Source organism: Mytilus edulis, unplaced genomic scaffold, assembly GCF_963676685.1.
Source record: "Mytilus edulis unplaced genomic scaffold, xbMytEdul2.2 SCAFFOLD_563, whole genome shotgun sequence".
In the NCBI taxonomy this organism is placed as follows: Eukaryota; Metazoa; Mollusca; class Bivalvia; order Mytilida; family Mytilidae; genus Mytilus; species Mytilus edulis.
In genome coordinates, this window is record NW_027267961.1 from 22,634 (window position 1) to 35,211 (window position 12,578).

A 12,578-nucleotide genomic window follows, 5' to 3' on the forward strand; every position below is an offset into this window, starting at 1 on the left:
AATACGTATACGTATGTTATACGTTTAAAAATATATTCTGGCGACTTGCCGTATTTCACAAGCCGCTTTTTATTTTCACACCCGTTTTGTCATGCAGAAATCGTTTCATGCTGTCAGGTATTTGAAGCAAAGCAAGATCTCGTGTTTCGTGTGCTTTTTGTATATAAATTTGCAAAATTTGTGTAGCTTTGGTTAAAATTAAAACACCGTGTTTGAGTAAGAAATAGGATTTGTAGGCTTTGGAAACTCGGAAAGATTTGAGTATCGCTTCTCGGCCTTTTGGCTAAGATCAAAGTGTAGTATCTGTTCTTATCAGCTTAATATCTGATACGTACCCCATGTGGGTACTTCGATATTAAACTGATTTTTGCAACTAGGTGAGATGTTAGGTGCTTGCACCGCTCTTGCCACGAGTTGGCCTGGTATTGCAGTACCTCCAGGATCGGCTCACTCCCCCTGTTTGGGGAGAAAATTAAAATAGAAAAATAGCTTTCCCTTCAATAGCCTGCGAAACAGCCCCAGTAAAATATTCTCTAATGCTTTTCACTGAGCACTACATGTGTACTTTTTCTATATATCTTTCTTATTTAAGGAGTTTGCGTAAATTGTATAGTTTTACTCATTGTTGTAAATCATTCTACTTCTCGTGCATGTAAAATAAGTTGCATTTTCTTTTTTTTCTTTTTTATGTCTGTTCTCTAAAAAGTTCTTTTCTTTTCTTGTAATGTAATATTTTTTGTTGTCGCTTGCTTGTATTTATAACAGCACATGTCAGTGTATTAATGTATTCTCGTTCCTAAAAAGAAACTCTATAAATTTTTAGCGTTACGGAAAAACGCGGGGAAAAGAATTACGTCCCCTTCTACTGTTTCAATCATCGTTAATAGCGACGTCGCCTCAGAACGAGGGCAAACGATGGAAACTGCAGTCGGCCGGTAAGTTTTTTCCTCCTTCTGAAATTTATTTAAAAATTGCTGTACCGGTCAATTCCTTTAAAAAATAGAACAGGTGAACTGTTTATGTTTGTGTTAACTAAACGAGACAGTGAAAAGTCCGTGCTGATTGTGAAAAAGCGTTGAATTTATTTTCTGATTAATGAAATTTCCTAGGCTTTAAAAACTGCGTTCGTCGGACCTAGGATGAATCAACATGATCATGTTATTTCGTTCGATTAAGATTAAATACGTATACGTATGTTATACGTTTAAAAATATATTCTGGCGACTTGCCGTATTTCACAAGCCGCTTTTATTTTCACACCCGTTTTGTCATGCAGAAATCGTTTCATGCTGTCAGGTATTTGAAGCAAAGCAAGATCTCGTGTTTCGTGTGCTTTTTGTATATAAATTTGCAAAATTTGTGTAGCTTTGGTTAAAATTAAAACACCGTGTTTGAGTAAGAAATAGGATTTGTAGGCTTTGGAAACTCGGAAAGATTTGAGTATCGCTTCTCGGCCTTTTGGCTAAGATCAAAGTGTAGTATCTGTTCTTATCAGCTTAATATCTGATACGTACCCCATGTGGGTACTTCGATATTAAACTGATTTTTGCAACTAGGTGAGATGTTAGGTGCTTGCACCGCTCTTGCCACGAGTTGGCCTGGTAATTGCAGTACCTCCAGGATCGGCTCACTCCCCCTGTTTGGGGAGAAAATTAAAAATAGAAAAATAGCTTTCCCTTCAATAGCCTGCGAAACAGCCCCAGTAAAATATTCTCTAATGCTTTTCACTGAGCACTACATGTGTACTTTTTTCTATATATCTTTCCTTATTTAAGGAGTTGCGTAAATTGTATAGTTTTACTCATTGTTGTAAATCATTCTACTTCTCGTGCATGTAAAATAAGTTGCATTTTCTTTTTTTTCTTTTTTATGTCTGTTCTCTAAAAAGTTCTTTTCTTTTCTTGTAATGTAATATTTTTGTTGTCGCTTGCTTGTATTTATAACAGCACATGTCAGTGTATTAATGTATTCTCGTTCCTAAAAAGAAACTCTATAAATTTTTAGCGTTACGGGAAAAACGCGGGGAAAAGAATTACGTCCCCTTCTACTGTTTCAATCATCGTTAATAGCGACGTCGCCTCAGAACGAGGGCAAACGATGGAAACTGCAGTCGGCCGGTAAGTTTTTTCCTCCTCTGAAATTTATTTAAAAATTGCTGTACCGGTCAATTCCTTTAAAAAATAGAACAGGTGAACTGTTTTGTTTGTGTTAACTTAAACGAGACAGTGAAAAGTCCGTGCTGATTGTGAAAAAGCGTTGAATTTAATTTCTGATTAATGAAATTTCCTAGGCTTTAAAAACTGCGTTCGTCGGACCTAGGATGAATCAACATGATCATGTTATTTCGTTCGATTAAGATTAAATACGTATACGTATGTTATACGTTTAAAAATATATTCTGGCGACTTGCCGTTATTTCACAAGCCGCTTTTTATTTTCACACCCGTTTTGTCATGCAGAAATCGTTTCATGCTGTCAGGTATTTGAAGCAAAGCAAGATCTCGTGTTTCGTGTGCTTTTTGTATATAAATTTGCAAAATTTGTGTAGCTTTGGTTAAAATTAAACACCGTGGTTTGAGTAAGAAATAGGATTTGTAGGCTTTGGAAACTCGGAAAGATTTGAGTATCGCTTCTCGGCCTTTTGGCTAAGATCAAAGTGTAGTATCTGTTCTTATCAGCTTAATATCTGATACGTACCCCATGTGGGTACTTCGATATTAAACTGATTTTTGCAACTAGGTGAGATGTTAGGTGCTTGCACCGCTCTTGCCACGAGTTGGCCTGGTATTGCAGTACCTCAGGATCGGCTCACTCCCCCTGTTTGGGGAGAAAATTAAAATAGAAAAATAGCTTTTCCCTTCAATAGCCTGCGAAACAGCCCCAGTAAAATATTCTCTAATGCTTTTCACTGAGCACTACATGTGTACTTTTTCTATATATCTTCTTATTTAAGGAGTTTGCGTAAATTGTATAGTTTTACTCATTGTTGTAAATCATTCTACTTCTCGTGCATGTAAAATAAGTTGCATTTTCTTTTTTTCTTTTTTATGTCTGTTCTCTAAAAAGTTCTTTTCTTTTCTTGTAATGTAATATTTTTGTTGTCGCTTGCTTGTATTTATAACAGCACATGTCAGTGTATTAATGTATTCTCGTTCCTAAAAAGAAACTCTATAAATTTTTAGCGTTACGGAAAAACGCGGGGAAAAGAATTACGTCCCCTTCTACTGTTTCAATCATCGTTAATAGCGACGTCGCCTCAGAACGAGGGCAAACGATGGAAACTGCAGTCGGCCGGTAAGTTTTTTCCTCCTTCTGAAATTTATTTAAAAATTGCTGTACCGGTCAATTCCTTTAAAAAATAGAACAGGTGAACTGTTTATGTTTGTGTTAACTAAACGAGACAGTGAAAAGACTCCCGTGCTGATCTGTGTGAAAAAGCGTTGAATTTATTTTCTGATTAATGAAATTTCCTAGGCTTTAAAAACTGCGTTCGTCGGACCTAGGATGAATCAACATGATCATGTTATTTCGTTCGATTAAGATTAAATACGTATACGTATGTTATACGTTTAAAAATATATTCTGGCGACTTGCCGTATTTCACAAGCCGCTTTTTATTTTCACACCCGTTTTGTCATGCAGAAATCGTTTCATGCTGTCAGGTATTTGAAGCAAAGCAAGATCTCGTGTTTCGTGTGCTTTTTGTATATAAATTTGCAAAATTTGTGTAGCTTTGGTTAAAATTAAAACACCGTGTTTGAGTAAGAAATAGGATTTGTAGGCTTTGGAAACTCGGAAAGATTTGAGTATCGCTTCTCGGCCTTTTGGCTAAGATCAAAGTGTAGTATCTGTTCTTATCAGCTTAATATCTGATACGTACCCCATGTGGGTACTTCGATATTAAACTGATTTTTGCAACTAGGTGAGATGTTAGGTGCTTGCACCGCTCTTGCCACGAGTTGGCCTGGTATTGCAGTACCTCCAGGATCGGCTCACTCCCCCTGTTTGGGGAGAAAATTAAAATAGAAAAATAGCTTTCCCTTCAATAGCCTGCGAAACAGCCCCAGTAAAATATTCTCTAATGCTTTTCACTGAGCACTACATGTGTACTTTTTCTATATATCTTTCTTATTTAAGGAGTTTGCGTAAATTGTATAGTTTTACTCATTGTTGTAAATCATTCTACTTCTCGTGCATGTAAAATAAGTTGCATTTTCTTTTTTTTCTTTTTTATGTCTGTTCTCTAAAAAGTTCTTTTCTTTTCTTGTAATGTAATATTTTTGTTGTCGCTTGCTTGTATTTATAACAGCACATGTCAGTGTATTAATGTATTCTCGTTCCTAAAAAGAAACTCTATAAATTTTTAGCGTTACGGAAAAACGCGGGGAAAAGAATTACGTCCCCTTCTACTGTTTCAATCATCGTTAATAGCGACGTCGCCTCAGAACGAGGGCAAACGATGGAAACTGCAGTCGGCCGGTAAGTTTTTTCCTCCTTCTGAAATTTATTTAAAAATTGCTGTACCGGTCAATTCCTTTAAAAAATAGAACAGGTGAACTGTTTATGTTTGTGTTAACTAAACGAGACAGTGAAAAGTCCGTGCTGATTGTGAAAAAGCGTTGAATTTATTTTCTGATTAATGAAATTTCCTAGGCTTTAAAAACTGCGTTCGTCGGACCTAGGATGAATCAACATGATCATGTTATTTCGTTCGATTAAGATTAAATACGTATACGTATGTTATACGTTTAAAAATATATTCTGGCGACTTGCCGTATTTCACAAGCCGCTTTTTATTTTCACACCCCGTTTTGTCATGCAGAAATCGTTTCATGCTGTCAGGTATTTGAAGCAAAGCAAGATCTCGTGTTTCGTGTGCTTTTTGTATATAAATTTGCAAAATTTGTGTAGCTTTGGTTAAATTAAAACACCGTGTTTGAGTAAGAAATAGGATTTGTAGGCTTTGGAAACTCGGAAAGATTTGAGTATCGCTTCTCGGCCTTTTGGCAAAGATTAAAGCGAGTGAAAAGTTAAAGTTAAAAGTTAAAGTGTTAAAATGGATTTAGTAGATTATGGATTACTTAGATGCAGTGCGAAGTTTTCGTTTACGGATGGCTCACCAGTTAACACACGTACTTGGATTATCCGTGCATTAAAGAACATTGTTAACCCGGATGATGTGACAGCGATTTTCAAGGTGGATATTGGTGGTGTTTGGTATACAACCTTTACTACTGAAGATATTGCTGATAAAGTGATTAATTCGGACTTTACGTCGTTAGATACCAGAGTTGCAGTAAGCCGTGCAGACACAAGAACAGTGTTATTGAAAGTTTTGTGGCTTCCAGTGTGGTTAAAGCTAACTGCAGTTGAATCGTTTTTAGAACAGTATGGCAAAATAGTTAGTTGTTCACGTGAAACGGAGAAATCCGAAGGAATAACGTTTGCTAATGGGAACATTAAAGTTACATTGAGATTTCAGAGAAGGATGTACAATCGTTACCATACCGTACTAGTATAGCAGGTAAAGACTGTCTACTTACCGTGGTGGGTAGGGCACCCTTATGCCTGAAGTGTAGAACCGTTGGACATATTCGTAAGAAACTGTCCGTCAGGCAAAAAAGGCAACAGTTCCGTTGGAAGCAGTCTCGGTTCCGGAGACTCAAAACAGTGACATTAGTGATGATACACCGGTAGATATGCAGGTTACACAGGATACTTCCCCCGTTACAAAGGATACGACACAGGAGACCGTGGATACGTCACAAGAGACCGTGGATACCGAAAAGTCCTCGTCCGTTTCCAAGTTATGGTCCGATATCGCGACAGATCCGGACGATCTTTCTGGAGAAGTACAGTACAAAGTTGTTAGTGGTAAAAAGCGAAAAGTGACTGATGTTAAAAGGGAAACATACCAACTGGTTTTACTTAATACATCAGAAGGGAAAGTTATACGGTATTAGGTCGTGTAAATGACCAGAATAAGTTCGTTTCGTCTATACTCAGTGATACGGAATTACGGGATATAATTGGTAAAGAATCGGACAGGCATAAACATAAACAGTTAATATTAGACAGTTTACAAGCAGATTTTAATATTGTAGTACATGAAAATTATTGTAATTACAAATCAGCACTTTCTGATGGTTTTCTTTAAAGTCTAAAGTAATATGGAATTTGACATGTATTTATTACATGTAGTATTTAAAACAGTTCAGTTTAGAAATTTAAAGGTGAAAGTATTTATCGTAGCATACATGACAATGCATTATGGACTTTAGTGGGTTGTGTATGTACGATATTGATTTTGATGTTAAATGTAATCACTATGTATTGTGTATTTTGATTTTGTTAAAGGTAAACATTATAGGTAAAATTTATCGTATGATGTTTATTTATAGTTAAAGTTAAATATATTACTAGTTTACAAAAACTGGTTTTAGTTATAAAGGTAAATTATTTAAAGGAAAGTTTATATATAGATTTGTAAAAGGAATTCAAAACACTTTGTTGTTTATTTATAAATTGGGGGGTTTTCAGTAATTATTTAGGGGTTTTGAAAATAGATTTCATGTAAATTTATTTTTGGTAATTTCATTTAAATCTAAAAGTATTTGATTATCATTAATTTCCGGGACTTATTTAATATTGAGTTACAATCGTATTATCTGTGATATATGATTTTAACTATTGATTGTATTCAATATAGTATTTGATATCTATTATTAATAAAATGTTTGAAATATAAAAAAAAGTATCTGTTCTTATCAGCTTAATATCTGATACGTACCCCATGTGGGTACTTCGATATTAAACTGATTTTTGCAACTAGGTGAGATGTTAGGTGCTTGCACCGCTCTTGCCACGAGTTGGCCTGGTATTGCAGTACCTCCAGGATCGGCTCACTCCCCCTGTTTGGGGAGAAAATTAAAATAGAAAAAATAGCTTTCCCTTCAATAGCCTGCGAAACAGCCCCAGTAAAATATTCTCTAATGCTTTTCACTGAGCACTACATGTGTACTTTTTCTATATATCTTTCTTATTTAAGGAGTTTGCGTAAATTGTATAGTTTTACTCATTGTTGTAAATCATTCTACTTCTCGTGCATGTAAAATAAGTTGCATTTTCTTTTTTTCTTTTTTATGTCTGTTCTCTAAAAAGTTCTTTTCTTTTCTTGTAATGTAATATTTTTGTTGTCGCTTGCTTGTATTTATAACAGCACATGTCAGTGTATTAATGTATTCTCGTTCCTAAAAAGAAACTCTATAAAATTTTTAGCGTTACGGAAAAACGCGGGGAAAAGAATTACGTCCCCTCTACTGTTTCAATCATCGTTAATAGCGACGTCGCCTCAGAACGAGGGCAAACGATGGAAACTGCAGTCGGCCGGTAAGTTTTTTCCTCCTTCTGAAATTTATTTAAAAATTGCTGTACCGGTCAATTCCTTTAAAAAATAGAACAGGTGAACTGTTTATGTTTGTGTTAACTAAACGAGACAGTGAAAAGTCCGTGCTGATTGTGAAAAGCGTTGAATTTATTTTCTGATTAATGAAATTTCCTAGGCTTTAAAAACTGCGTTCGTCGGACCTAGGATGAATCAACATGATCATGTTATTTCGTTCGATTAAGATTAAATACGTATACGTATGTTATACGTTTAAAAATATATTCTGGCGACTTGCCGTATTTCACAAGCCGCTTTTTATTTTCACACCCGTTTTGTCATGCAGAAATCGTTTCATGCTGTCAGGTATTTGAAGCAAAGCAAGATCTCGTGTTTCGTGTGCTTTTTGTATATAAAATTTGCAAAATTTGTGTAGCTTTGGTTAAAATTAAAACACCGTGTTTGAGTAAGAAATAGGATTTGTAGGCTTTGGAAACTCGGAAGATTTGAGTATCGCTTCTCGGCCTTTTGGCTAGATCAAAGTGTAGTATCTGTTCTTATCAGCTTAATATCTGATACGTACCCCATGTGGGTACTTCGATATTAAACTGATTTTTGCAACTAGGTGAGATGTTAGGTGCTTGCACCGCTCTTGCCACGAGTTGGCCTGGTATTGCAGTACCTCCAGGATCGGCTCACTCCCCCTGTTTGGGGAGAAAATTAAAATAGAAAAATAGCTTTCCCTTCAATAGCCTGCGAAACAGCCCCAGTAAAATATTCTCTAATGCTTTTCACTGAGCACTACATGTGTACTTTTTCTATATATCTTTCTTATTTAAGGAGTTTGCGTAAATTGTATAGTTTTACTCATTGTTGTAAATCATTCTACTTCTCGTGCATGTAAAATAAGTTGCATTTTCTTTTTTTTCTTTTTTATGTCTGTTCTCTAAAAAGTTCTTTTCTTTTCTTGTAATGTAATATTTTTGTTGTCGCTTGCTTGTATTTATAACAGCACATGTCAGTGTATTAATGTATTCTCGTTCCTAAAAAGAAACTCTATAAATTTTTAGCGTTACGGAAAAACGCGGGGAAAAGAATTACGTCCCCTTCTACTGTTTCAATCATCGTTAATAGCGACGTCGCCTCAGAACGAGGGCAAACGATGGAAACTGCAGTCGGCCGTAAGTTTTTTCCTCCTTCTGAAATTTATTTAAAAATTGCTGTACCGGTCAATTCCTTTAAAAAATAGAACAGGTGAACTGTTTATGTTTGTGTTAACTAAACGAGACAGTGAAAAGTCCGTGCTGATTGTGAAAAAGCGTTGAATTTATTTTCTGATTAATGAAATTTCCTAGGCTTTAAAAACTGCGTTCGTCGGACCTAGGATGAATCAACATGATCATGTTATTTCGTTCGATTAAGATTAAATACGTATACGTATGTTATACGTTTAAAAATATATTCTGGCGACTTGCCGTATTTCACAAGCCGCTTTTTATTTTCACAACCCGTTTTGTCATGCAGAAATCGTTTCATGCTGTCAGGTATTTGAAGCAAAGCAAGATCTCGTGTTTCGTGTGCTTTTTGTATATAAATTTGCAAAATTTGTGTAGCTTTGGTTAAAATTAAAACACCGTGTTTGAGTAAGAAATAGGATTTGTAGGCTTTGGAAACTCGGAAAGATTTGAGTATCGCTTCTCGGCCTTTTGGCTAAGATCAAAGTGTAGTATCTGTTCTTATCAGCTTAATATCTGATACGTACCCCATGTGGGTACTTCGATATTAAACTGATTTTTGCAACTAGGTGAGATGTTAGGTGCTTGCACCGCTCTTGCCACGAGTTGGCCTGGTATTGCAGTACCTCCAGGATCGGCTCACTCCCCCTGTTTGGGGAGAAAATTAAAATAGAAAAATAGCTTTCCCTTCAATAGCCTGCGAAACAGCCCCAGTAAAATATTCTCTAATGCTTTTCACTGAGCACTACATGTGTACTTTTTCTATATATCTTTCTTATTTAAGGAGTTTGCGTAAATTGTATAGTTTTACTCATTGTTGTAAATCATTCTACTTCTCGTGCATGTAAAATAAGTTGCATTTTCTTTTTTTTCTTTTTTATGTCTGTTCTCTAAAAAGTTCTTTTCTTTTCTTGTAATGTAATATTTTTGTTGTCGCTTGCTTGTATTTATAACAGCACATGTCAGTGTATTAATGTATTCTCGTTCCTAAAAAGAAACTCTATAAATTTTTAGCGTTACGGAAAAACGCGGGGAAAAGAATTACGTCCCCTTCTACTGTTTCAATCATCGTTAATAGCGACGTCGCCTCAGAACGAGGGCAAAACGATGGAAACTGCAGTCGGCCGGTAAGTTTTTTCCTCCTTCTGAAATTTATTTAAAAATTGCTGTACCGGTCAATTCCTTTAAAAAATAGAACAGGTGAACTGTTTATGTTTGTGTTAACTAAACGAGACAGTGAAAAGTCCGTGCTGATTGTGAAAAAGCGTTGAATTTATTTTCTGATTAATGAAATTTCCTAGGCTTTAAAAACTGCGTTCGTCGGACCTAGGATGAATCAACATGATCATGTTATTTCGTTCGATTAAGATTAAATACGTATACGTATGTTATACGTTTAAAAATATATTCTGGCGACTTGCCGTATTTCACAAGCCGCTTTTTATTTTCACACCCGTTTTGTCATGCAGAAATCGTTTCATGCTGTCAGGTATTTGAAGCAAAGCAAGATCTCGTGTTTCGTGTGCTTTTTGTATATAAATTTGCAAAATTTGTGTAGCTTTGGTTAAAATTAAAACACCGTGTTTGAGTAAGAAATAGGATTTGTAGGCTTTGGAAACTCGGAAAGATTTGAGTATCGCTTCTCGGCCTTTTGGCTAAGATCAAAGTGTAGTATCTGTTCTTATCAGCTTAATATCTGATACGTACCCCATGTGGGTACTTCGATATTAAACTGATTTTTGCAACTAGGTGAGATGTTAGGTGCTTGCACCGCTCTTGCCACGAGTTGGCCTGGTATTGCAGTACCTCCAGGATCGGCTCACTCCCCCTGTTTGGGGAGAAAATTAAAATAGAAAAATAGCTTTCCCTTCAATAGCCTGCGAAACAGCCCCAGTAAAATATTCTCTAATGCTTTTCACTGAGCACTACATGTGTACTTTTTCTATATATCTTTCTTATTTAAGGAGTTTGCGTAAATTGTATAGTTTTACTCATTGTTGTAAATCATTCTACTTCTCGTGCATGTAAAATAAGTTGCATTTTCTTTTTTTTCTTTTTTATGTCTGTTCTCTAAAAAGTTCTTTTCTTTTCTTGTAATGTAATATTTTTGTTGTCGCTTGCTTGTATTTATAACAGCACATGTCAGTGTATTAATGTATTCTCGTTCCTAAAAAGAAACTCTATAAATTTTTAGCGTTACGGAAAAACGCGGGGAAAAGAATTACGTCCCCTTCTACTGTTTCAATCATCGTTAATAGCGACGTCGCCTCAGAACGAGGGCAAACGATGGAAACTGCAGTCGGCCGGTAAGTTTTTTCCTCCTTCTGAAATTTATTTAAAAATTGCTGTACCGGTCAATTCCTTTAAAAAATAGAACAGGTGAACTGTTTATGTTTGTGTTAACTAAACGAGACAGTGAAAAGTCCGTGCTGATTGTGAAAAAGCGTTGAATTTATTTTCTGATTAATGAAATTTCCTAGGCTTTAAAAACTGCGTTCGTCGGACCTAGGATGAATCAACATGATCATGTTATTTCGTTCGATTAAGATTAAATACGTATACGTATGTTATACGTTTAAAAATATATTCTGGCGACTTGCCGTATTTCACAAGCCGCTTTTTATTTTCACACCCGTTTTGTCATGCAGAAATCGTTTCATGCTGTCAGGTATTTGAAGCAAAGCAAGATCTCGTGTTTCGTGTGCTTTTTGTATATAAATTTGCAAAATTTGTGTAGCTTTGGTTAAAATTAAAACACCGTGTTTGAGTAAGAAATAGGATTTGTAGGCTTTGGAAACTCGGAAAGATTTGAGTATCGCTTCTCGGCCTTTTGGCTAAGATCAAAGTGTAGTATCTGTTCTTATCAGCTTAATATCTGATACGTACCCCATGTGGGTACTTCGATATTAAACTGATTTTTGCAACTAGGTGAGATGTTAGGTGCTTGCACCGCTCTTGCCACGAGTTGGCCTGGTATTGCAGTACCTCCAGGATCGGCTCACTCCCCCTGTTTGGGGGAGAAAATTAAAATAGAAAAATAGCTTTCCCTTCAATAGCCTGCGAAACAGCCCCAGTAAAATATTCTCTAATGCTTTTCACTGAGCACTACATGTGTACTTTTTCTATATATCTTTCTTATTTAAGGAGTTTGCGTAAATTGTATAGTTTTACTCATTGTTGTAAATCATTCTACTTCTCGTGCATGTAAAATAAGTTGCATTTTCTTTTTTTTCTTTTTTATGTCTGTTCTCTAAAAAGTTCTTTTCTTTTCTTGTAATGTAATATTTTTGTTGTCGCTTGCTTGTATTTATAACAGCACATGTCAGTGTATTAATGTATTCTCGTTCCTAAAAAGAAACTCTATAAATTTTTAGCGTTACGGAAAAACGCGGGGAAAAGAATTACGTCCCCTTCTACTGTTTCAATCATCGTTAATAGCGACGTCGCCTCAGAACGAGGGCAAACGATGGAAACTGCAGTCGGCCGGTAAGTTTTTTCCTCCTTCTGAAATTTATTTAAAAATTGCTGTACGGGTCAATTCCTTTAAAAAATAGAACAGGTGAACTGTTTATGTTTGTGTTAACTAAACGAGACAGTGAAAAGTCCGTGCTGATTGTGAAAAAGCGTTGAATTTATTTTCTGATTAATGAAATTTCCTAGGCTTTAAAAACTGCGTTCGTCGGACCTAGGATGAATCAACATGATCATGTTATTTCGTTCGATTAAGATTAAATACGTATACGTATGTTATACGTTTAAAAATATATTCTGGCGACTTGCCGTATTTCACAAGCCGCTTTTTATTTTCACACCCGTTTTGTCATGCAGAAATCGTTTCATGCTGTCAGGTATTTGAAGCAAAGCAAGATCTCGTGTTTCGTGTGCTTTTTGTATATAAATTTGCAAAATTTGTGTAGCTTTGGTTAAAATTAAAACACCGTGTTTGAGTAAGAAATAGG

At 35.7% G+C, this 12,578-nt stretch overlaps 9 non-coding genes across 9 annotated transcripts; all 9 read left to right on the forward strand.

The window, feature by feature from the left end:
• Positions 1–263: 263 nt before the first annotated feature.
• Positions 264–456, forward strand: LOC139506413 (U2 spliceosomal RNA). The gene has a single exon (XR_011660118.1). It is a non-coding gene; the product is annotated as a U2 spliceosomal RNA (small nuclear RNA).
• Positions 457–1,442: 986 nt separating this feature from the next.
• On the forward strand, positions 1,443–1,636 carry LOC139506419 (U2 spliceosomal RNA). Its single transcript, XR_011660124.1, has one exon. It is a non-coding gene; the product is annotated as a U2 spliceosomal RNA (small nuclear RNA).
• A 989-nt stretch (positions 1,637–2,625) lies between these two features.
• Positions 2,626–2,817, forward strand: LOC139506420 (U2 spliceosomal RNA). Its single transcript, XR_011660125.1, has one exon. It is a non-coding gene; the product is annotated as a U2 spliceosomal RNA (small nuclear RNA).
• Positions 2,818–3,808: 991 nt separating this feature from the next.
• Positions 3,809–4,001, forward strand: LOC139506414 (U2 spliceosomal RNA). Its single transcript, XR_011660119.1, has one exon. It is a non-coding gene; the product is annotated as a U2 spliceosomal RNA (small nuclear RNA).
• Positions 4,002–6,717: 2,716 nt separating this feature from the next.
• On the forward strand, positions 6,718–6,911 carry LOC139506421 (U2 spliceosomal RNA). Its single transcript, XR_011660126.1, has one exon. It is a non-coding gene; the product is annotated as a U2 spliceosomal RNA (small nuclear RNA).
• Positions 6,912–7,896: 985 nt separating this feature from the next.
• Positions 7,897–8,088, forward strand: LOC139506418 (U2 spliceosomal RNA). The gene has a single exon (XR_011660123.1). It is a non-coding gene; the product is annotated as a U2 spliceosomal RNA (small nuclear RNA).
• Positions 8,089–9,074: 986 nt separating this feature from the next.
• Positions 9,075–9,267, forward strand: LOC139506415 (U2 spliceosomal RNA). The gene has a single exon (XR_011660120.1). It is a non-coding gene; the product is annotated as a U2 spliceosomal RNA (small nuclear RNA).
• Positions 9,268–10,254: 987 nt separating this feature from the next.
• LOC139506416 (U2 spliceosomal RNA) lies at positions 10,255–10,447 on the forward strand. The gene has a single exon (XR_011660121.1). It is a non-coding gene; the product is annotated as a U2 spliceosomal RNA (small nuclear RNA).
• A 986-nt stretch (positions 10,448–11,433) lies between these two features.
• LOC139506417 (U2 spliceosomal RNA) lies at positions 11,434–11,626 on the forward strand. The gene has a single exon (XR_011660122.1). It is a non-coding gene; the product is annotated as a U2 spliceosomal RNA (small nuclear RNA).
• The last annotated feature ends 952 nt before the right edge of the window (positions 11,627–12,578 follow it).